Source organism: Diceros bicornis, assembly GCF_020826845.1.
Source record: "Diceros bicornis minor isolate mBicDic1 chromosome 1 unlocalized genomic scaffold, mDicBic1.mat.cur SUPER_1_unloc_3, whole genome shotgun sequence".
Classification (NCBI taxonomy): Eukaryota; Metazoa; Chordata; class Mammalia; order Perissodactyla; family Rhinocerotidae; genus Diceros; species Diceros bicornis.
Window position 1 is genome coordinate 3,281,811 of NW_026690856.1, and position 22,719 is coordinate 3,304,529.

The 22,719-nt window shown below is 40.9% G+C and overlaps 2 long non-coding RNA genes across 2 annotated transcripts in view; one reads left to right on the forward strand and one right to left on the reverse strand.

Moving 5' to 3' along the window:
* Window positions 1-1,918: 1,918 nt before the first annotated feature.
* Window positions 1,919-22,719, reverse strand: part of LOC131401574 (uncharacterized) — a 28,297-nt gene continuing 7,496 nt past the window's right edge. The window contains exons 2-3 of the long non-coding RNA XR_009217762.1: window positions 4,256-4,441; window positions 1,919-2,367 (exon numbers count right to left, since the gene is read on the reverse strand). This is a non-coding gene — a long non-coding RNA (uncharacterized LOC131401574). The remainder of the gene's footprint in view (window positions 2,368-4,255; window positions 4,442-22,719) is intronic.
* Window positions 4,822-22,719, forward strand: part of LOC131401575 (uncharacterized) — a 28,513-nt gene continuing 10,615 nt past the window's right edge. The window contains exon 1 of the long non-coding RNA XR_009217763.1: window positions 4,822-4,932. This is a non-coding gene — a long non-coding RNA (uncharacterized LOC131401575). The remainder of the gene's footprint in view (window positions 4,933-22,719) is intronic.

Here is a 22,719-nt window from a genome sequence, read left to right on the forward strand (position 1 = left end):
CTATATATTAAACTTTAACATGGGAGCAGACATTTTTAGAGAATATAATTGATATTTGCCTATTTATTTATTGTAGAATGTTAAAGGATTTACAGTTTTAATAGTATTTCAAATACCAGAGAATAAAAAACAGAACTGTTTCAGTTTTATGAAATAGCTTTTAGACATAGCAGATTTTCAGAGCATATTACTTGAAAATAAAACAATCAGTTAGTGAGGTTTAAGCCATGTGGTTTTATTTTAAACATGCTCATTCCATAGGAACATCAATAAAAGCCCTCCAGCAGTAGCTGACGCTCTTTCCTTCCACCTGAGCACCAGCTGTATTTTCTTGAAGCACCAAACTCCCGGGCAACACCATAGCCCTCAACTCTGTTTAGTTGAGAAAAGACTTTATGTGTCATGTGTTTTTTCTAGGGGTATGGTGCTCCTAGACTTATTAAGTACAGGGAGAGAGTAAGAGTCTGAACACATTCAATAAACTCCAATGTGCTCAGGTGAGAAAACAGGTGCCTGAACTGACATCTGAAAAACTTAGAGGATGCATTCTGACTCTGCTTTGTGCCTCTGACTAAGCAGTCCTGGACATCCCCGTTACAGCCACAAATAACACAGGCAGCCTTGATGGACCAGAAGTCCTCCTATGTCCATCATTTGTACAGAGCAAACTGGCTTAAGACATTTCATTTCCTGCTGCAGTGGTAATTTACAGAGATACAGAACTGCCCTCTAGTGACTAAGAGAGCAGCAAAATGCTTTACATGAAAAGTGAAATTCTGAGTTTTATAAAACAGAACAGTGAAGCACTAAAGCTGGTAAAGTTGACACAATGTGGCACACGAAAGTTATAGTAAACCTGAAAAAATGTGTAGGTGAACTAATCAGTTGCTCTCTATGCCTCTAAAACATGTCTTGACATCCGACTCATAAATAGTAGAGTTTAAATATTATAGAATAACTTTGGAAACAAACTTCTCATCTCATCTCATCCAATGCTGTTGGCAGGAGCCGATATTAAATAGCCAGATGGTGAGTACCCATGTTGAAGCACCAGTTTTATCACAGTGGAGAGAATATGAGGCATAAGACCAATGGACAGATGTTCAGATCTTCCCTCTTACCCTTGATCAATTTTGTAAACATAGATTTCTTTATCAGTTAAACATGAATTATAACAGTTACTTTAAAGGATTACTGTAAGAATTGCATAAGGGAATACAGTAAAGGAACTGGCGCACAGTAGATTGAGTTAATTCTCCTTCCCTGTCTCTCTTCTAAGAAACATACAGAAATAATCTAAGAATAGAACCCGTGTATAAAGTAAACTTATAACAAAGAGTCAATTGCTCCTGGAGTAAGGGACATCATTGTTGAGTGCTTAACCTGAACTGCCTCCAAATACTGTTAACTCTCAATTAATTTTATGTGTTTTCTGTCTTCCAGACACTTCACTGGCTACAAGGAAAGGAGAAGTGTGAAATTAATTTCACCCTTGAATGGCCTAGTTGTAACAACAGGTGTTTTAAATCACCTAGTTCTTCAGGTTTTCTGCTTATTACTATATAGTTTAACATGGTTCACAGCTGGAGAAAATAAGAAAATCATTATAATTTTACACACACGAATATGTCTTGACTATTACAGCTGAAATCTTAATATATAGAGCAATGTTGTACATGTTTTGTGCTTGTTGATAGTACAGAATACTTTTCTCCAGGTTTTCTTTAATTTTACAGAAAGGAATACTACATTCCAGAGAGCCTAAGTACGTTGTCACACACTAACTAGAAACAGACCTGGGCCTAGAACTCAGGTCTGAGTCACCTGACTTGTACTGGACCACACTCAAGGGAGCACACCCTCTTCTTACTGGTAATTTCTAATACTAAGCTATTTTCAAAAGCACAGTTGAGAGAAATTGTAAATAAATAAAACATGATTTTATATAAAATTAAAAGCTGTGACCCACAATTTCTATTCCATATGAGTGTTTCCTTTCTTGTAGGTTTCTTGTTTTTAATACTAAGTCCATTTTGGTAACCAAAAAAAAAGACATAATGTTTAGTTTCTTTAGTAACATAAAAAAAGCTTCTGTGGAAATTAAAAAGACACTAACTAATGTCTCGTCTACTAAAGCAACTGAAGAATATTATTTGATTTTAGGAAAGCTCTGAGAGATTTTTTTAAAAATCATATCCACGTGACTATTAGTCCAGCCAGGCACATCTCCACATGACATCTCCTAGAGTGTCCAGTTTTCTGCTGGATCCAGCTATTGTCAGGCCCAATGCTCTGGCTGAGTAGAGAATGATGCCGCTTCTGAAAAGCATGTTCTCAGTTCCACTTCAAGGCTGATTGATGGAGACACTAGGAAAGGAAAAGATGAAAATATTACCCTAACCAATGATGTAAAACACAAGATATGAACAACCGTTAAAAGAATTTTCTATGAAATTGATCAATTCTACTATCACTACACCGGGCTATTTCCTATCAGTAATTTGACACATAAACAAATAGAATAGCGTATTTAATGATATCAATTCTTTTAGTTGTGTGCTTTTCCTTTTAAAACTACATATGCTTATATGTGTTTGCTTTATTTTCAGGTGGTGTCACCGTGTCAAGGCCTCGCGGGCAGGTGGGGTCTTCACTGAGGACTCCCAAGGCCCCCCCTACCCCCGGTGGCTGTGCATGTGCCCTTGGCCTCATGGGTTAAACCCAAGGTCACAGGGCTCCCATAGCGGCCAGAGAAAGAAGGGCCCATGAGAGAGGTATGCGAAGGCCGCAGGCTGTGCCAACTTCCTCTTCTCAGGTCCCTGAGAGAGAGAGACAGAGAGAGAGAGAGTGAGAGAGCGAGAGAAATCCCTGACCTCTACATTGCTGACTCCACCACTGGTGCCATGTCACACACCATCCCCCTTCCCCCAGCATCCCCATGCCACCCCTGGGAAGGCACCACCACTGGGAGGCCTGTTTCTGGTCACCTCCTTGTTGTCCCTTCAGGACCAGAGCCCAGTGCAGGGGAATTGGTTCAGGCAAACATTTACATGTCCCTCTCCATGAGAATTGTCTTCTGCCACTCTCACATCCCAAACTCCACCCCCAACTTTCTCCTTTCTCTTAGCTGAAGATAGTATTTAAGAGGAGCATCTCTGCCATTCTTTTGAGAGACTCCATTTCTCATGTGTCTCCCATGTATACATGTTATGAACCCAATTTAATCAGGCATGGATTCTTTTACTTGCCTATTTGCATCAGGAACATAATTACTAGCTAGAGAATTAATTAGAGAATATTCATGGTGAATGAAAGATGTCATTTCTAATAACGTAATGGAATCCTTGAGGCTTTATTCTTGGGACATGTGTAGGATTAAGTCAGGACACACTGTGAGAGTGATAAATAAGTTCTATATGTTTTTTTTCTTCAAGACCATGAATTTCAGCCACAGTTCATACCCATCTACTTTGCAACAATGAAAAACAATTAAACAATGATCTTGAATATTTTGCCCTCAGATTCATTAGTCTTTAAAGTATTAATTGAACAATTTAAATCTAGATGAGTGAAAGACTATGTAGACTTCTAGAATGTCACGTTAGGTCCTTTAGAAGTGAAGAATTGTTTTTATAAAACATTTCTATTCTTTCTTATACCTTGACAGTAATGTTACTCTGAATCTGTTTTAAAGAGGATAATGGCAGATTTACTTTAATTTGCACCCTTTTTTAAGTATAATTACCTAATATTTCTCAGTCTCTTGAAAACTTTTATCTTTAGCTCAACCTTCATTTAAATCACCAGACCTATTTGATGAAGGCGAAATTAACATTTACTCAAAAACTCCTCAGAAAATTACTAATTTAGTCTGTACTCTGGACAATCCATTGTAAAACTCAAACTGGATTTGCCAGGCCCCTCAAAATGGCTCATAACTCTGTTTGCACATTTATCTGGGAACATACTAGCTGAAGGTAATTGTTCACCCCAAATGCTTTCTTTAACTCAATCAGCCATACTTCCAAAGTTTTCATGTAAATGTGACCAATTTGGTGAAATCCAAGTGACTTTTTTTGTTTTGCATGCCTATGAGATTAAGAAAATAAGTATTTTAATTATTGTTATTGATTTTAAAAATCAGAGATGAATAAAACAAACTTCTTTGTCCACAGACATTTCTGCAAATGAAATTGTCTGAAAAACTGACAGCTAGCTCCCCGTTTTAACCACTAAACCATAAGAAATGTAATACCGTGGGCAAACACTTGAGTGTTGTCACCTGCAGGAGTCCCCAGCGCTGTTGCCCCATCAGGGCCACGGATCAGGGGAAGGAGTCAGTGGAGGGGAGTCAGCTGTGCCCTCAGCATCCTTCCTTCCTTGGTCAGAACCCGGTCCCAGCTGCTCCCTGTCTCATCTTCTGGGGAAGCAGAGAATTCTTCTGGAGACACAACACATTGGGTGTTAAGGATGTCATCGTTCTTTTATAAACAGATGTTAGATCGTGTAATGGGCTTCTCAGGACAGGAGAAACCACCTCAAGGGAAAGCAGAACTTCTCCAGGAGCTGAAGGTCATCCAGCGAGAGCAGAGTCAAGGGCTGCACAGCATCAGCCTGCTCCTGCTCTCCATATCATGGACACCTCGGTCCCCAATCCCCGACACCCCTCCCAGTGCCCCCACAAGGGTTCCCATTGTATCCACAGTGTCCCGCGCAAGCGCAGGACTGGTGCTCAGAGTGGCAGAGGGGCCGCTGAGCTGGAGAGCCCCAGGGCGCATGCACTGGGGGCAGAGTCCCTGATGCGGAATTAGTGGCCACTGGAGTTTGTGTGGGGGGGCTCGGGCAGTTTCTGGATCCTTCCTCCAGGATTTTCAGCGCGGGGAGCTCTCCTTTCTGCAGTGTGGAGGAGCACTGGGCAGGAGCGGCGCTGAGGTAGGCGGTGGGCAGCGGGCTCGGCGTGGAGATCTCCGCCGCATATGGCGGGAGCTTGGTGTCCAGGGCGGCGGATGGGACCAGGCGCTGGGGCTGCTGGCAGTCTGCTCCAGGCGGGGGAGCCCAACCTCTGTACCTTGGAGGAGCAGAAGAGCTCCACTTGGCCAGCCTGTCCCTGTGCCTTGGCGGCGACCCACCCCAGCGGGGCCTCACCTCGGCGGGGCCTCCTGCCCACCCATCCGAGGTTCAGGGGGCGGCAGGGAGTCACCTGCCCTGTGAGCCCGCCCTTGAGTTCGCGCCCCCTGGGACCCCATCTAGGCCAGTTCGCGACATCTCTGGGTGAAAGCTTTCCTTCGGAAGAGGGCCTGTGGTCAGCGCTCCTCTGCCTGACTCCGCTCAGGCTATTGGGCTCCTCATTGCCTTCATTAAACAAATGAACGGTTTCTACACCCTTGGGACCACCTTTATAGAAAAGCCTCATTGCATTCATGGTTTCTGATAATTGACTCTATATTTGCAAGGTGAACTTTGAAGCCTGTGAATTGTTGTAAACTGCATTTAATGAAAGGAGCTTTAAACAATCTTTGGTGCAAATTGTGTAGCTTCCTAATACTAACTCACCTTCTGTTAACATAGACTGATGACTGATCAATTGATGATTGACGTAATGTGTATGGAATTTTGGTTTCAGTTGAAAAGATTTTCTTGGCAGTTGGTGCTAAAATTAAAATCGGATAAAGAGGAGGATTTTGGAAGTTGTATGTAGTGTCTGTTTTGTCTCCATAATCATTTAGAATTGTAAGAATTTAGATTTGGAAAGCCCATAGAACAAGAAGTTTTAAATTTTGATTTGACTGACAAGGGAAAAGGTCAAATACGGTAGGATTTCATTTATGTAATATTCTAGAAAAGATAAACCATAGGGAAAGACAACAGATCGTTAGTTGTCATTAGTTTTCATATTTAGTTAATCATTTAGTTTAATAGTTTAATCATTAGTTTTAATTTTTCTTATTAAAAAATACATTTTAATGATAGCATCCTAATTATGCTTTTGGATGATACCAGAAGTTAATAACCTATTAAATTCTGCAGTAGGAAGAAATGACATGTTGGTTATTGGTGTCTTTAAAGTGTAAGTATTGGCGGTAATGAAACTTTTAAATGAGCTTTTTTGGATTCTAAACTACTGATTTTTTACTAGATCCTGTTGGGCATGGCATGTTACAAGTTTTAAAAGGCTCTTTAAATTATTGTAGTATGCTGAAGCTATTAAATTATAATGTAAGCTCTTTATAGATGAAACAGGCAAAAATACAAAAAGCCATTCATCAATTTATCTTTGTTAAAAAATCAAGTATATCTTACCATACACATGAATGACTTTTGGCTAGACAGACCTGACCTTGACAAGATGGACTCATTGGTATGGGGAACCTCTTTTGGAATGTTAAAATGGGAGAGGATATATAAATTTTACCTGAGGGTGACCCAAGTCGATATGGCAGGTTTAGTTGCTTTTACACTCTTTCTGAATTATGATCTTGATTAAAAACCTGGTCATAGGCATTCCAAGACAATTGGACCATTTTATGTATCAATATATTAAGATGTCTTATTTATCTGATACTTTCTGATTTCAGGGTGTCTGGGAAAAACAGTTTCTCAACATAAGTACTTTGGAATATAATTTTTGATTGTTGACTTATTGAATCATAGAACTGTTGAGTTGGAAATAATTTTAGTGGTTTAGAGCCTAACCTCTTCAATTTCCAGGAAATGGAAAGTGAGGTCTCTTGAGTTGTCGTCCACAGTCAGACTGCTACTTTAGTGGCAGAGTTGGAACAAAATGCTCAGATGCTTGTCTCCAGATTCCTAGTACAGTGATTTCTGTGCTACGTATTATTAAGTAGACAAACCAATGAGTTACCTTCTCATATCATATAAGTAGCCAGCAGCGTCGATTATTTCCCATATGCATTTCTTTCCTTTCTTTTTTAAATAACTTCTAACCACAATTAATTTATTCCCCTGCCATATTTAATGACTATCCTTGTGTGTGTCTCCTCGAGCACACGTGTGAACTCCCTAGAATGGACACCTGCCTGTGATTGGATTGTTGGGCCAGAGGATGATGTGCATCTGCATCTTGACGAGCTGCAGCCAAATCATCCTCTGAAGTTTTAAAAATTTCCATTCCCTCCAACAGTGTTTGAGTCATCCTTGCCCTGGGAATTGTCAGATTGGCATTGTCAGATTTTTAAATTTTTGCCAATCTGATGGGTGAGAAATGAAGTATTTGTTTTCCTCTTTTGACAAACGCATAGAGCTGTGCAACTCCCAAAACTGAGATACAGAACAGTTCCAGCACCCAGAACTCCCTTGAGCTGCTCTTTTGTAGACAACTCTTCCCCTAACCTTAACCACTGGTGGCTAATGATCTGTTGTCTTTCTCTATGGTTTGTCTTTTCTGGAATATCATATAAATGGAATCCTACAGTATTTGGCCTTTAGAATCTGGTCTCTTTCATTTAGCATGATACATTTATTTGAGTGTTCATCCATGTTGTTGACTGTATCAGCAGTTCCTTCTGTTTTATTGCTGAATGTAGTATCCATTGTATGAATTTACCACAGTTTATCCATCCACCAGTTGAAGGACATTTGAGTTATTTTCAGTTTTGTCTTTTTTGACTATGAATAAAGCTCCTATAAATCTTTATGATTTGAGAAGGCAAACAAGTTTTTGTATGAACTTGTCTTCTTCTCCTGGGTAAGCACATAGAAATGGAATTGCTGGGTCATATGGTATGTGCATGTTTAACTTTATTTTAAAAACTCTTTGTGATAGCAAAGTCATGGCCCACAAAGATGTCCTAATCCCTGAACCTGGGAATACATTAGTTTACTTGGCAAAGGTGAATTAAATTTGCAGACGGAATTAAGGTTGCTGATCAACTGACTTTAAAATAGGGAGATTATCCTGGATTATCCAGGTGGGTCCAGTGAATCTCAAAGGCCCTTAAAAGGGAAAGAGAAGCAGTAGAGTAGAGAAAAAAATAGAACAAGGGAAGCAGGGCCAGAGAGATCCCGAGTTCTTGGTTTTGAGGGTGGAGGAGGGGGGCCATAGGGTAAGGAATGTGGTGGTCTCTAGAAGCTTGAAAAGGCTAGGAAATGGATTAAGCTTTAAAGTTTCCCAAAAAGAACCCAGCTCTGCCAACACCTTGATTATAGAACAAAGAGACCCGTGTCAGACTGCTAACCTACAGAACTGTAAAACGATAAATCTGAGTTGATTTAAGCCATGAAATTTGTGCTAATTTGTTACAGCAGCATAACAAACTCCACTTTAAAACTGTTTTCCAAAGAGGCTGAAGCACTTTGCGTTCCCACCAGCAATGTAGGAGTGTTCCAGTTACTTTCCATCCTCATTAACACTTGGTATGGTCAACCTCTTTAATTCTAGTCATACCAATACGTACATAGCAGGATCTCAGTGTGTTTTTTATGTGCCTTTTTTTCATGATTAACGACCTTGAACATCTTTTCATGTGCTTATTTGCCATCTGTGTATCTTCTTTGGTGAAGTGTCCAAATCTGTGACCATTTTAAACTTGGATTTTCTTATTGCCGAGTTTTGAGAGTTCTTTATAGTCCTGTCAGATATGTGATTTGCAAAGGTCTTCTCCCAGTCTGTGGCTTGCCTTCTCCAGCCTCTCACGGGTGTCTTTGTAACGTCTGTGTAACGTAACTCGAGAGGTTTCACATGACCTTATCTTCCCTCAGATACAGAAACAGAGTGAAGTTGGAGAACCTGAGTCCAATCAGACCTTGATCAGATTTGGGTCTGAGTCTCAGTTTTAGTAAACCCAGGCCTTCCACTTTCCCCCTGTTCCTGTTTGCGGTGCTCCCCTTCCCCGCACAGGGGTCTGGTACTAAGTCTGGTAGATCTCTGTCTCCTCAGGTTTGGGAGCCCACAGAAAACTTAGTTACGACCGTCAGACATTTCAGCGTAGCTCTCCAGCCTCCTACCTTACATTGTTCACAATATGGCAAATTCCCAATAGGTCACACTAGCAGTATGTTGGACTTAGGCTACTTCCACCACTTCTGGAGGTTTCGCTTTGCTTTGTGGAAGCTTTTGGCCTATTTCCCCAGATTCCTGTGTGGCACCAAAACTTAACAGAGATGCTGTGAGGAAGAGCGGTTGTGTGTCTGAGAGCCTTCAGCTTTCCTCTGCCACACCAAACTAGAAGTTTGGCTAGCTTCTCTTTTCCCTAGCCGAGGCTCTGACTGAGCAAGCCAGATCCTCGGCAAGCACCCAGAATCAGAATATGCCTGCAGGAGAAAGAAAGATAAAAATCCCTGCTCACATAAAAGAGTTTTCTTCTTTCTGGAATTTTAGTTGGTTGGTTCTGAAGTTCTCTGATGCTCTAAAAATATATTTATAATTTATCTGGCTTTGTCCAGTTTTGCAGCGAGTGCTTTCCTGTCCTGGTCTACTCTAAAACAAGTTCCCTTGTCATTAGTTTTTAACTCCATCAGTTATAACCTGTCAATATTATTATTGTTTGGTAAAGTCATGTTTTCAATGATTTATTCAGACGTTTACCCTTTTTTATCCTCACGATCCATTTTTACATCTTAGCATTTCCTCTTCTATCAATTTCTTCTTGAAGAACATTCTTTTTCACTTTTTAAATTTTTTCCTTGAGGAAGATTAGCCCTGGGCAAACATCTTTTCCTATCTTCCTCTATCTTGCATGTGGGTCACCACCACGGCATGGCTGATGAGTGCTGTAGGTCGACACCTGAGATCCAAACCCATGAACCCAGGCAACCAAAGTGGTGCGTGGTGAACTTAAACCACTACACCAGGTGGCTGGCCCCCTTAAAGTACATTTCTTCGATGTTCCTTAATGAGCATTTGTTGGTGGTAATACTCTTAGTAAATGTTTGCATAAAAATATCTTTAATTCACCCCAGTTCTTGAGATGTGGTTTGATTGGGTATACACTGAAAGTGATCGTCTCTCTGTACCCTGAAGAATTAATCCAACTCTCTCTTGCCTTCCATTGTTAAGAAACGTATCATGGGACTAAATGTAAGTCTCCATAAGTGTTCTGTCCCTCTGCGGGGCTTTGAATATCTTCTTTTGTATTTGGTGTTCTTTGGTTTCCCTGGATGTATCTGACTCTAGATTTATTTTTTAAATTCTGCTTGAGATGTATTCAGCTGCCTGAAGCTAGAGTAGAAGAATTTTATCAATTTTGGAAATTTCTGTTATTATGTGTGAATATTCCTTTAAATCATATATACATTTATATTTTTTAATTCAAATATATATACACATTCTTATTTATACACGTTCAATATATATTCATTAAATATATATTTATATTATTTAACTCAATGTATTATATTATTCAATATAATGATTTATGTTATTCAAAAAATACATATATTATTCATATATATAGTTTCCTTTACTTGACCAAACTCAAGCCAGGCTCCTTTGAGCCCTCTTCTTCACTAGGCCTTGATCTTGGCCTATAATAACTACAGCCTCTCAGCACAAATGGTTTCACCCCACACACACACATTAAAGACTTAAACACTGACATAGTTTCTAACAGCTCATATCCACATCCTTACGATGACCTCTGCCCCCTTAGAGTGCCTACCTGAGAAAGCTCAAGGCAGCCAAAAGAATTGACTGTTTGTTCTGGCCAACACTCGATCATTGGCCCCTGACATCCCTTTCTTAGAGCATTTACCCAAAAGTGCTTACAACTGTGAATCTTTCTTCTGTCTTTTTGAGTTGTGTATGTGTCTCCTATAACTGCATTTCTCAAGGACCTGAGAGCCATTCCTTTAGATGAGGACAGGGTGTCTGTCTCCCAGACTCTGTGAGAGGAGAGAAGTTAAAATTTGATCATTTCCAACTAGCCAACACAACTGGCCAGATCACACTGAACTGACCAACACTCTGTAGCTTTTCCCTCCCTGACTCTACTGAGCCCCTGCTCACCCCTCTGCCTGCTCCCTCATTCTCCCTTTCAAATGCCCAGTCACCTATGTACAAATCAAATTGAGTTCAGCCCTGTTCCCTCTTCCCTACTGCAGTGGTATATTACTGATTAAAATCTGTTCTGATCATTTTAACTAGATTCTGACTTTGTGTATACTCTACATTTAACACACATTCTGATAATCTCATGCATATGCATATATATGCATATACCAACACAACCAGGTGCCCTCCAGGACCAGTTCAGCTGAGCCCATCTTATCAACAGAGTAGTTCCGCATTTTATTTCAGGAACTGACACCCCTCGTCCAGTTCAGGCCAGTTGAGACCACCAACCCATCAACCGGGCCTGCGCACATGCTTGATAAGTGACCTTTTTGACATCAAGCTAAAAGCTCCATCCTCAGATCATGGTAACACTGCCAATTTGTGAACACACATCTGATGAAGAGTCATGAAGCTTGACTTTGCTTGTGCAGATCATCAATTACCTCACTTCTCCTTACTTCCAATCATCTACCTCCACACATCAGACCACCCTGTCCTTCATCCCATAAACTGTAACCCAAGCCCTGGCTCAGGGAGACAGATCTGAGACAAACACGTGCCCCCGTCTCATTACAGATCAATCTCACAAAATAAAGCTACAATTCTATCCCCAAAAGCTAATGCCAGAATAATTGCGTTTTTTAATGTAGATTGGGCAAGAGAATCTCAATATTGTGTGGTAACATCAATACATATATATATACTTAATGGATGTTTTATCTTCTTTTTCTTTTTCTTTGCTGAGGGGGATTCACCCTGAGCTAATATCTGTTGCCAATCCTCTTCTTTTTGCTGAGGAAGATTCACCCTGAGCTAACCTCTGTGCCAACCTTCCTCTATTTTGTATGTGGGTTGCCACCACAGAATGGCCAAATGATGAGTGGTGTAGGTCCATGCAAGGAACTGAACCTGGGCCGCTGAAATGGAGTTTTCTGAATTTAACCACTAGGCCATGGGTCTGGCCCATCTCTAATTGTTTTAAAGATGTTATTAGAGATGTAATTGAAGTTTCACTATGATCTCTGAATTTCCTTGCTGCTCCTTTAGTCCCTCACTTCAGTGTATGTGTTTCTTGCTCCATCTTTCATTCTAGAGGAATTCCTCAAATATCTAGTGGTCCTTGGCTACCCATTCGTATTTCTGTGATGAGGAGGAAACAGCTGAGTATGATCTCTGTGGGCCTGATGGGGCCTGTGTCTGTCTGGACTCAGTGTTTCTTCAGGGGTGTAGAGTGTTGACATAAACAAGCAAACAATGTTGGTACCCACGCTCTCTGTCTTTTTGTGTTAAATAAGTTAACATACTTATTCCACACATTCCCACAATGACAGACATCCTCTGAACACTTGGAAATGCTGACAACACACACACACAGACACACACAAACATACACACTATTTGCAAATGACCAGCAGCATTCAGACAGTAAACTGCACCTGATAATGCACACTGATAATCAGAACATACACACAAACTCACACTCATACAGACCACTCACTGTCTCAGAGCCCACAGTGACTTGAACTCTCTAAACACACACAGACATCAACAAAACACACCTTCACAGAGATGCTATAATAGCCATGCACCCTGTGACCATACAGAATTGCTGAACACACACATCCACACAACCAGGAACGTGACCGTGCACGTGTGGGCTTGATCAGGGGATTTTTCACACCTCAGCATCAACATGGACACCCCGGGGCGAGAGGGAGAGGCAGAGGGAACAGGGGGAACATGTGGGGAGCAGAGAGGAGGCACTTGCATAAAGCAAATATGATACCTGCAAAGCTGGTTCCTAAATGACATATGACTCAAAGGTATGAGGAGCCAAGAGGATCTGAAATGGTACAAAGGAGGTGACTGATACAAACCCATCACAAGATATTGAAATGTAAAGGACAGTGATATTTTAAAAGACACTGAGGAGAGTTCATCAAAGCTTAGCTATAATTCCAGACAATGAGTGACATGGTATTCTGGCCAAAGAACAGCCATTATTGCTGTTAAAATGCCTATTTAAATGTTTCTTATAAAATTATACTCCTTGAAAAATGACAAATATTCATTGGTTTAAAACATTTAAAACATTTCAGGATAAAATTACTGCAGGTTCCACTTTTATTGAGTAGCTTTCCTTGGTCAACTATAAAAGCTGGACAAAGCACACAGAACAGCTTCTTGAAGGGTCAGAGAACATCCCGTGCAGGCAGGACTTGGGGGTCTATAATCTCTGAGATGAGGGAAGCACAAGATTGTGAGCATCAGCTCCATGCAGCTTCTTCCCTAAGGCATTGCTATTTCAACAGTGAGAGAAGAGAGTCTGAGTAGAAAGAGGAGGAAAAATGAAATGAAATTTGGTTCCAGCAAAGTCCAGTAACTTCTGCTTCCAGTCATATGTGGTAAAGGCAGAGCAACAATTAAACATTGATTTAATAAGTACAGTATGTTTGAAAACACCAAAGGGATGTGGAAGAAACAGGACTAGATGAAATAAAATTTCAAAAAGGGAAGAGCCTTTTTAGGTGAGATTGCCAGACACGCCCTCACCCGGGGAAATTTGCGTAATCTGGACTGTGGCAATCAGACTTGTGTTAGCAGAAGACAATAGTAAGTATAATCTGTCATAATTGATCTATGTTAGCATTTTAATATCACAAGCTTTGTTTCCCTGTTAAATTTTATTGCCTCCACTAGAAGACTCTGTGAAGGGAAGGACATTGTATCATTTGCCACGTGATCTCCAGAACATTCTTCAGTTGGGGCTGTATGACTACTGTAAATATTTGTTAATTGTTGGTTCCATGAATGCTATGGACTGAATGTCTATGTAACCCAATTTCATACGTTAAAATCCTAATCCCTGACGCGATGGTATTTGAAAGTGGGGCCTTTGGGAGTTAATTAGGTTAGGTGAGGCCATGAGTGTGAAGCCACCATGATGGGATTAGTGCCCTTATAAGGAGATGGAGGGCCAGAACTCTCTCTGCCAAATGAGGGTAGAGCAACAACCTGTCCTTCTGCAAAACAGGAAGACAGCTCTCACCAAAAACAAATCAGCTGGAACCTAGATCTTGAACATCCCAGTCTACAGGACTGTAAGGAATACATTTCTGTTGTTAAAAGTGTCCAGTCTAAGGACAGCCCAGTGGCGCAGCTAAGTGTGTGTGCTCCATTTCAGCGGCCTGAGGGTTTGCAGGGTCGGATTCCGGGTGCACACTGATGCACCGCTTGTCAAGCCATGCTGTGGCAGCGTCCCATATAAAAACTAGAGGAAGATGGGCACAGATGTTAACCCAGGGCCAATCTTCCTCAGCAAAAATGAGGAGGATTGGCATCAGATCTTAGCTCAGGCCTGATCTTCCGCACACACACACACACACACACAAAAACCCAAAAGTGCCCAGTCTAGGGCCTGCCCCTCCACCTAGTAGTTAAGTTCAGTGAGCTCCTCTCCGGTAGCTTGGGTTTGGTTCCTGGACACAGACCTACACCACTCATCAGCAGCCATGTTGTGGGGGTGAGCAACATACAAAATAGAGGAAGACTGGCATGGATGTTAGCTCATGGTGACTCTTCCTCAGCAAAAATATAAATAAAGAACCCAATCTATGGTATTTTTGTTACAGCATCCCATACTGACTAGGACACTGAGTGTGTGAATAAGTTCATCTAGATCGATGATCCTTCTTCCACATGACACATTATTGCCAATGATTCCTAATTTGGTGTGAGTCAAATTTCCCTTAAGGATCATAAAGACGTTAGGACACTTCTCTGTAGTTATGCACATATTGATATGCATGAAAACGTTGCATCAAGTGCTTTATCGATGCCTTAGTCTCACACCTCATCCCATTAGCCTTCAATGAACCTCAGTGTTACAACCAGTGCTTTGGGAAATAGAGGAAAGTACCTGGACAGAAGAGGGTCTTGTATCCATCTTGCAGCTCCTGTCCTCTGCCCAGCCAGCTCCAGTGCAAGATCAATTTATAAGATGGGTTTTCCTCCAGGCAGTTCTGTCTTTCTCCCAGCCTGTTCTCATTTAGGATGATCTCACCAAGAGCAATGAGTGGAAATTGGAAAGGAAGAGCTACAGAAGGCATCTGCCAAGAGAAATTCTTTGTGGTTACATGACCTAGAATATGGACACTTGGCTGGTCTAAGGTGTCCTGAAAATGGAACCCTTCCCATGTCTGCAATATCCCTCTATGTCCTCTTTCCCCACCATCTCTCTGTTCTTGGTGGTAAAACTCCCTTGGCAACTACAATATAAAAATGCAAATAGAGAATGGTCTTTTTCCAGGCTCAGAATTCTGTGAAATTTTACTGCCTATCCCCAGTCTCCCAGGACTAACACCCTTTTCACTGTTTTAAGATTAGATCACATTTTAATCTCCTTGAATCAGAGTTTTCTCTCATCCTTGTTATGTATATACATTTTCTAACACAGAATATTGAAAACATTATTTTTGGCCCTACAATCTCCAGATTAATTCATAGCTATATTCTGATGGATGCATGCCTTTTTAATTATGCTTATAACTCCATTAACTATAGAAATTGACTAAATGATGAGTAGTAATGTACTAATACAGGAAAATGGCCCATTTTTATTCATCATAATATTTCATGTTTTCATCAAGACAAATACACGAATACTTAATTATTCAGCAAAAACTCTTACTGTGTATATGTAAGCAATTATAAATCTATTGGAGTTGGTTTACCTTGTCGATTATTCCTTGTTTCTGCATTGTCCCTTCACCATTTCTATGAACATTTTAGAATCCTGCATCTTTATCCTACTATTTTAAATACTGGGTCATTGACAAAACTCCACATAACTTATCCAGTTGTGGCTAATGGGTCCTTTGTAGGGTGTCTTTCCGGGTACGTTTTCCAATGTGAACTCCAGCTGATGGCCTTGTGACACTGATGTAAATACTGGTGTCTCCACATATCATGGCGCCAGTGGTGTGTGGTTCTTTACGGAGTCATATATAACCTAGTACTTTTCATTCAATCAGTGTAAACAATGCTATGGAAAGTAGATTGGGGACAATTAATAAAAGAAGATTGATTATGAACATGCTGTTAGGGAGAAAAATTGAACCTCTGGCTATAAAGGTTTATGTTTATGCAATTAATCAGCCACCCTAACAAATCTCGTTCATAGGCAGGGCTATATACATATATATATATTAGATTAAGATTATATCATTCATTAGTTTGAATGAGCTTTTGTAAAGTATGCCTTGTTTCTCTTGCCCTTTCATACTGGGAGAAAAACGGAATAGATAGAAAACGACTGGCTCACTCTGGTCCTAACTCAGAGCACATAGGGCTTGAGTCGTTGAACAAATGAGCCATTACCGGTGGCTACACCACTGGAATTTCCTGATCCAACATCGGTTATACACCCTATTGTGGATATGGACTCTAGAATAAGATTGTGCTGTTATCCTCACGGTAACTTGTTCTGTTGATCAATATTTTGGATCAATAAGTGATAAAATATTTTGACTAGCTGGTCTAGATTTTAATCACTCGGTGGTGACCAGACCTTGCAAAGGCAACATCATCATTTGTTGTCTAAATGAGAACTTGTATGAACGGCCACTCGAGGGTTTTACTCTCTCTTACGTTTAAACAGTGAAATTGACCTTTGTCTCAAGAGGCGGGAATGACAAAATAAGACGAGAAAACCCTATGGAGCTTCAATGAATTAAAAAAACACAAAGGTAAGCCAAATCAAGGGATAACAAAACTTAAATGGACTAACAATTTTGTTTGGGGTGACCTCAGAGAAGAAAATAACCTCTGAGTGATTAAAATCTAGACCAGCTAGTCAAAATATTTTATCACTTATTGATCCAAAATATTGATCAACAGAACACGTTACCCTCGGGATAACAGCACAATCCTATTCTACACTCTGTATCCACAATAGGGTGTATGTCTGTGATGTTGGATCAGGAGATCCCAGTGGTGTAGCTGTCATTAATTGCTCATTTGTTGAATGATTCAAGCCCTACATGATCTGAGTTCAGACCAGAGTAATCCAGTCAGTTTCTATCTATTCCATATTTCTCCCAGTATAAAAGGGCAAGAGAAACAAGACACACTTTACAAAAGCACATTCAAACTAATAGATGATATAATGTTAATCAAATATATATATTTATATAGACCTGCTTATAAACGGGGTTTGTTAGGGTGGCTGATTAATTGCATAAAAAGTAAACCATTATACCCAGAGGTTCAATTTTTCTCCCTTAACAGCAGGTTCATAATCAATCATCTTTTATTAATTGTCATCAATCTACTTTCCATAGCATTCCTTACACTAATTGAATGAAAATTATTAGGTTATATATGACTCTGTAAAGGACCTGTCTTGACGTGAGTACAGCCATGTTTGGCTGCTCCATCGACATATAGCCACCAGCACACAAAGAAATACAAAGCTGCTTTCTGTGTGGTGGGAACTGGCCTTTTCCTGAGAACTGGCCTTTCTCCCATGGAGAGAGTTGAAAGTTGTAACATTTCAAGGCTCTTGGAGCATCGTAGCGTGGGATGGACTGGCTATCTGTGCCGGGCTAAGACGATAACCAAAGAGAACAATGCACGTACACAACTACTGAGCTGGGACGTTAGCTAAGGGGCTCAGTGCACGTACGCCACAGACAACCATTTTGTGCATGGGAACACTAGATGTGTGCTCTGTAAACTCTGTAACTGCTTATATAAACTGCTGGAAATTGAGACCTGGTGAGAGTTCCACCTGTGGAAGGGACACCTTGTCCAGGACGTGTGATCCTTGCCCAGCCGCGTTGATTGACAGGGCTTTCCCGGCAGTGGGGCGTGGATGTTGTGAGTAATTGATTTGATGTGAAGTAATTGATTTGATATGAAGTAATTGATTTGATGTGTTCTCTTTTCGGTCAACCTGGTGTTTCTCTTTCCGGTTGACTTGTGTCATTTCTCTTCAGCCGATGTGGATGTTTTCCTTTTCCAGTCGGGCTGATGTTTTTTCCCTCTTAATATTTGACCTATTCGGGTCTGTTTGCAGACTCTCGCCTTTACTATCCTCTATATAATAAAATATACCTTCAGTCCATTTGTTTGGAGTGGAAAGTGTCTTTTACATCTCCGATCGAATCCCTGAACCTCTCATAACAGACCACACATCTTTGGCCCCATGATCTGTGGAGACACCAGTATTTATATCAGTGTCACAAGGCCATCAGCTGGAGTTCACATTGGAAAATGTACTCGGGAAGACACCCTACGGAGAACCCATTAGCACACAACTGAACAAGTAATGTGGACTTTTGTCGATGACCATGTGAAAACGTACCTAGGAAGACACCCTACAAAGGATCCACTAACACACAACTGAATGAGTAATGTGGACTTTTGTCGATGACCTAGTATTTAAAATGGTAGGATAGGGCCAGCCTCGTAGCTGAGTGGTTAAGTGCGTGCGCTCCATTGCTGGTGGCCCGGGTTTGGATCCCAGGCTTGCACCGACACACTACTTCTCTGGCCACGCTGAGGCAGCTTCCCACATACAGCAACTAGAAGGATATGCAGCTATGACATACAACGATCTACTGGGGCTTTGGGGGAAAAATAAATTAATAAAAATTATTTAAAAAAATAAAATGGTAGGATAAAGATGCAGAAATCTAAAGTGTTCATGGAAATGCTGAATGCACAATTCAGAAACAAGGAATAATCGACAAGGTAAACCAACTCCAATAGATTTATAATTGCTTACATGTACATAGTAAAAGTTTTTGCTGAACAATTAAGTATTCATGTATTTGTTTTGATGAAAACATAAAATTTTATGTTTAAAAAATGGGCTATTTTCCTGTATCCGTACATTACTACTCAGCATTTAGTCAATTTCTATAGTTACTGGAGTTATAAACATAATTACAAAGGCATGCATCCATCAGAAAATAAATATGAGTGAATCTGGAGATTGTAGGGCCAAAAATAATGTTTTCAATATTATGTATCAGAACATGTATATACATAACAAGGATGAGAGAAAACTCTGATTAAAGGAGATTAAAATGTAATCTAATCTTAAAAGAATAAAAAGAGTGTCAGTCCTGGAAGACTGGGGATAGGCAGTAAAATTTCACAGAATTTTGAGACTAGAAATGGGCCATTCCCTACTTTCATTCTTTTATTGTCATTGCCAAGGCAATTTGGCCACCAAGAACAGAGAGATGGAGGGGAAAGAGGACATGGAAGGATATTGCAGACATGGGAAGGGTTCCATTTTCTGGACGACTTAGAACAGCCAGGTGTCCATATTCTAGGTCATGTAACCACAAAGAATTTCCCCTGGCAGATGCCTTCTGTAGCTCTTCTCTCCAAATTTCCACTCATTCCTCCTGGTGAGATCATCCTAAATGAGAACATGTTGGGAGAAAGACAGAGCTGCCAGGAGAAAAGCCTATCTTGTAAATTGACCGTGTTCTAGAGCTGGCTGGGCAAAGGACAGGAGCAACACGATGAATACCGACCCTTTTCAGTCTAGGGACTTTCCTTTATTGCCCTTTGGGGAATAGACTGACTGCAACACTGAGGTTCACAGGAGGCCAGTGGGATCAGGTGTGAGACTAAGGTGTCAATAAAGCACTTGACGCAACATGTTATCATGTGTATCAATATGTGCATAACTAGGGAGAAGGGCCTTAACATCTTTATGATCCTTAAGGGAAATTTGACTCACACCAATTTAGGAATCATTGGCAGTAACGTGTCATGTAGAAGAAGGATCGTCAATCTAAATGAACTTATTCACACACTCAGTGTCCTAGTCAGTATGGGATGCTGTAACAAAAATATCATAGACGGGGTACTTTATTTATTTATATTTTTGTTGAGGAAGATTCACCATGAGCTAACATCTGTGCCAGTCTTCCTCTATTTTGTATATGGGTCACCCCCACAGTATGGCTGCTGATGAGTGGTATAGGTCTTTGTCCAGGAACTGAACTCGTGTTACCGAAGAGGAGCTCATTGAACTTAAAAACTAGGCCAAGGGGCAGAGCCCTAGACTGGGCATTTCTGGGTTGTGTGTGTGTGTGTGTGTGTGTGAGAGAGAGGAAGATCAGCCCTGAGCTAACATCAGATGACAATCCTCCTCTTTTTTGCTGAGGAAGATTGGCCCTGGGTTAACATCTGTGCCCACTTTCCTCCACTTTTTATATGGGACGCTGCCACAGCATGGTTTGAGAAGCAGTGCATTGATGCATGCCTGGGATCTGAACCTGTGAACCCTGGGGCCACTGAAACGGAGCACCCACATTTAGCCACTGCACCACCTGGCCATCCCTAGACTGGGCACTCTTAACAACAAAAGTGCATTCCTCACAGTTCTGAAGACTGGCTTGTTCAAGATCTAGGTTCAAGCTGATTTGCTTTTGGTGAGAGCTCTCTTCCTGTTTTGCAGAAGGACAGCTTCTTGCTCTACCCTCATCTGGCAGAGAGAGCTCTGGCACTCCATCTCCTTGTAAGGGCACTAATTCCATCATGGTGGCTTCACACTCATGGCCTCATCTAAGCTAATTAACACCCATAGGCCCCAATTCCAAATACCCTCAGGTCGAGGATTAGGATTTTACCGTATGAAATTGGATTACATAGACATTCAGTCCATAGCATTCATGAAACCAACAATTAACAAATATTTATAGAAGTCATACAGCCCCAACTGAAGAATGTTCTGGAGATCATGTGGCAAATGATACAATGTCTTTCCCTCCATAGAGTCTTCTAGTGGAGGGAGTAAAAGTTAACAGCCAAACAAAACTTGTGATATTTAAAAGCTAACATAGATCAATTATGACAGACTGTACTTACAATTGTCTTCTGGTAAGACAGGTCTGATTATCAGAGTCCAGATTAAGCAAATTCCCCCGGGTGAGGGCATGTGCGGCAATCTCACCTAAAAAGGCTCTTTCCCTTTTGAAATTTTCTTTCATCAAGTCCTGTTTGCTTCCACATCCCTTTGGTGTTTTCAAACAGACAGGATTTATTAAATCAATGTTATTTGTTACTCTGCCTTTACCACACATGACTAAAAGCATAAGTTACTGGACTTGGCTGGAACCAAATTTCAGTTCATTTTTCCTCCTCATTCTGCTCAGACTCTCTTCTCTCACTGTTGAAATAGCAAATGCCTTAGGGGAGAAGCCACGTGGAGATGGTGCTCACAATCTTGTGCTTCCCTAGTCTCAGAGATTGTAGACCCTCAAGTCTTGTTTCCACAGGATGTTCTACAACCCTTCAAACAGCTGTTCTGTGTGTTTTGTCCAGCTATTCTAGCTGGCCAAGAAAAGCTACTCAATAAAAGTGGAACCTGAAGTAACTTTATCCTGAAATGTTTTAAACATTTTAAACCAATGGCTATTTGTCATTCATCAAGGAGTATTTCTATAATTTTATAAGAAACATTTAAATAGGAATTTTAACAGCAATAATGGCTGTTCTTTGGCCAGAATTCCATGTCATTCATTGTTTGGAATTATGTCTAAGCTTTGATGCACTCTCTTCAGTGCTTTTTAAAATATCACTGTTCCTTACTTTTAAATATCTTGTGATGGGTTTGTATCAGTCACCTCCTTTGTACCATTTCAGATCCTCTTGGCTCCTCATACCCTTGAGTCATATGTCTTTTAGCAACCAGCTTTTCGGGTACCATATTTGCTTTATGCAAGTGTCACCTGACTGCTGCCCACATGTTCTCCCTGTGCCTTCTGCCTCTCCCTCTCGCCCCGGGGTGTCCATGTTGATGCAGATGTGTGAAAAAACTCCTGATCAAGCCCCGATGTGCACGGCCACGTGCCTTGTTGTGTGGATGTCTATGTGTTCAACAATTCTGTATGGTCACATGGTGCATGGCTATTATGGCTTCTATGTGAAGGTGTGTTTTGTTGACGTGTGTGTGTTTAGAGAGTTCAAGTCACTGTGGGCTCTGAGACAGTGAGTGGTCTGTATGTGTGCGTGTTTGCGTGTATGTTCTGAGTATCAGTGTGCATTATCATGTGTAGTTTACGGTCTGAATGCTGCTGGTCATTTGCAAATAGTGTGTGTGTGTGTGTGGGTGTGTGTTGTCAGCATTTCCACGTGTTCAGAGGATGTCTGTCATTGTGGGAATGAGTAGAATAAGTATGTTGTTAGAGATCAGTGTGGGCACCAACATTGTTTGCCTGTTACTAGTTCAACTCTCAACACCCCTCAAGAAACATTGAGTCCAGACATTCACAGACCCCATCAGGCCCACAGAGATCTTACTCAGCTGTTTCCTTCCCATCACAGAAATATGAACAGGTAGCCAAGGACCACTTGATATTTGAGGAATTCCTCTAACATGAAAGATGTAGCCAGAAACACATACACTGAAGTGAGGGACTAAAGGAAGAGCAAGGAAATCCAGAGATCATAGTGAAACTTCAATTGCATATCTAATAACATCTTCAAAGCAATTAGACATGGGTTGGTCCCATGGCCTATTGGTTAAGTTAAGAAAACTCCACTTCAGTGATCCAGGTGCAGTTCCTCGGCATGGACCTACACCACTCACAAGTGGCCATGCTGTGGTGGCAACCCACATACAAAATTTAGGAAGGTTGACACAGGTGTTGGCTCAGGGAGAATCTTCCTCAGCAAAAAGA